The 2500-nt window shown below is 46.2% G+C and overlaps 1 protein-coding gene across 1 annotated transcript in view; it reads left to right on the plus strand.

Moving 5' to 3' along the window:
* The window catches only part of LOC138865442 (uncharacterized), a 169581-nt gene that overhangs the window by 380 nt on the left and 166701 nt on the right, over positions 1-2500 (plus strand). The window lies entirely within an intron of this gene.

A 2500-nucleotide genomic window follows, 5' to 3' on the forward strand; every position in this document is an offset into this window, starting at 1 on the left:
CGTTTCGTGTTTCCTGCCATTTGTTAGCGTGAAGTCTGTGCGGGAGAAGACGCAGTTTGTTTTGCTGGAGTGCTGCAACGTGCATTTGTGGTGTGATTTTCAAGGGCTGAGAAAGTGACACTGGGGTCGTGTGGTCTCGCCCGAGGTACTGTGCTAGTTTCGACTCCGGGCCTTTATAAATCGCAGGGGATCCAGGCGTCCTTTCAGCCTTTTCAAATCATCTACTAACTCTGCCACACAATCCCTCTCGGGTCTCGTAATGAAACTCCCCTCTTTCTTTTTCTTTATCCATTTCTCCCCCCATATCTCTCTCTCTCTCTCTCTCTCTCTCTCTCTCTCTCTCTCTCTCTCTCTCTCTCTCTCTCTCTCTCTCTCTCTCTCTCTCTCTCTCTCTCTCTCTCTCTCTCTCGCTCGCTCGCTCGCTCGCTTGCTCGACACAGGCACAGCTGTCGTCTAATTAACATTAAGTTGTGTTTATGTTTGACAGTAGAATCCTGAATTAGGACACATCATGAGACGGTAAACTTTATAAACGTTTCCTTGAATACATTCTGTAGTCTCCAAACATACAATCGGGACGCATTCCTCCACATGGAATTCAACCGTGAAAATGTTGCGCAAAAATCGGAGCCTGATTCCCAGGACTCTATTACTACAGAATTTCTGTTCCGATATCCCCCTTCCCACTACCCCCTCCCTCCATGTCGATCACGGTGAACAGAGCATAAACCCAGTAAGCCGAAAGGTTAAATCCCCCCTGCCCTCCCCCCCCCCACCCTTTCGCCCTATTGCTCCTTATTGAGCAACAAGAAAAACCGTAATTGAAACTCGAAATCCGAGACCACAATCCTGGCATCTATATCGCCCTTCTGCGGCCATTATACCCTTCGATAATTCTCTGCCGGAGGAACCATCAGCAGCGCATTGAGGATTTTAACATTTCGATACCCGACTCATTTCTGCTGTCGCCACTGACGTACGTTTTCTCTCCCGAGTCGCCATAATGCCCGCGGCGGAAGGTTTTGGGTTAGAGAATTGGGCAAAGAGCTGTGTAGCTCCGAGATTTTTAGAAGACTAATATATCACTTTTCTTTTGGTTTATCTATTATTAATATCATTATCATCATTATTATTATTATCATTGATATCACTATTATTACTATTATAACCATTATCATTATTATTATTAGTAGTAGTAGTATTGTTATTTTTATTATGATAATCATTAAAAAAAAAAGTTGGTCTCATATCCATGTGGACGTAAAGGACATGTTTTGAAGAGAAACATGCCTATTAAACCGCGGGACGATGCGGTAGGGTGGCCGGTTCCTTTCCGCCCCGACTTTGACCCTAGTATGCTGACGTCAGCATACCAGCGCTCATTCACAGCTGAGTGGACTGAGAGGGGCAGCCGGGCGCGAACCCAGGAACATGCAATTGCAAAGCCAGCGCTCTACCGGTGAGCTGTGCCACCTTCATGATCATTGTCATTATCATTACTTCTTTGCTTGCCTCTCCTTCCTAGGCTGCGCGAAGGGAAGAATGTGTGCGTGAGGGGGGGGGGGTGAATTTTATCATGTAAGTGCATTTCCTGAGCGTTTCCCCAACGCACACGCGAAAGGTCAGAGCACGCGAGGGACTCCGGGTGCGTCGGCCGCCGACGCTCGCCTCAGTTAATCAGCGAATGACGCAACAGCGGCGGAGGAATAACTTAGGCGATGCAGAGGGAGCGAAAGAGGATTTGCATGGTTTTTCTTTTCGTTTTTCGGAAATAAAACTCAATTCGAAGAGGCTTATGGAAATTCTTTTTTATTTTCTTTCGTTCTCTTTCTTTTTTATTTTTCATGGGGATTTCGAGGGTTTTATGGGTTCGTTGTGGCGTCTTTATGGAGGCGAGCGTGCGGTGAGGTATTCAAAGCCGATGGTATCGTTAGAATACCGTTGCTGTGATATCATCGTCGATATTACAATCGTCATTACTACTAACTCGATATATATCTTCATGGGTTAATTTTCAGTATCCCTAATCATCATATCACCAATATAATCAACGTATATTATATTCGTCACATTGAATATCACTACCTCAGAGCCCTAAATATATCCATTTCAGGAGGCCCAAGAGAGCACTTTCAGCCATTAGGCTCCGGTCGCGTCGATTCGCAACTCGAAATACATTTCAAAAAGGGCTTCGCCGCCGACGAGCCCGAAGCTTTAGCAGCTGTTCAGTACCGCCGAGTGAAATATGACGAGCTTCATTATATTAGCGATGATGAACGGCCGCCGGCAGAGAAATCCTTCCTCTCACTATCTGCTTCATTATCGTGCGCGTCCTTTGCTCGGCTCACTATTTCCGCCGCGCTGGATTTAGTGGGGCGGAGCGGCCTGTCCTCCCGCAGGCGATGGCCGCCGTAAAGACTTGCCGAAGGAGTCGATATTCATTAACTTTGGTATTCATTACCATATCACTAATTGGAAATCTCTGAGCACATTATACGAA

This window comes from Penaeus vannamei, chromosome 2 (assembly GCF_042767895.1).
Source record: "Penaeus vannamei isolate JL-2024 chromosome 2, ASM4276789v1, whole genome shotgun sequence".
Taxonomy (NCBI): Eukaryota; Metazoa; Arthropoda; class Malacostraca; order Decapoda; family Penaeidae; genus Penaeus; species Penaeus vannamei.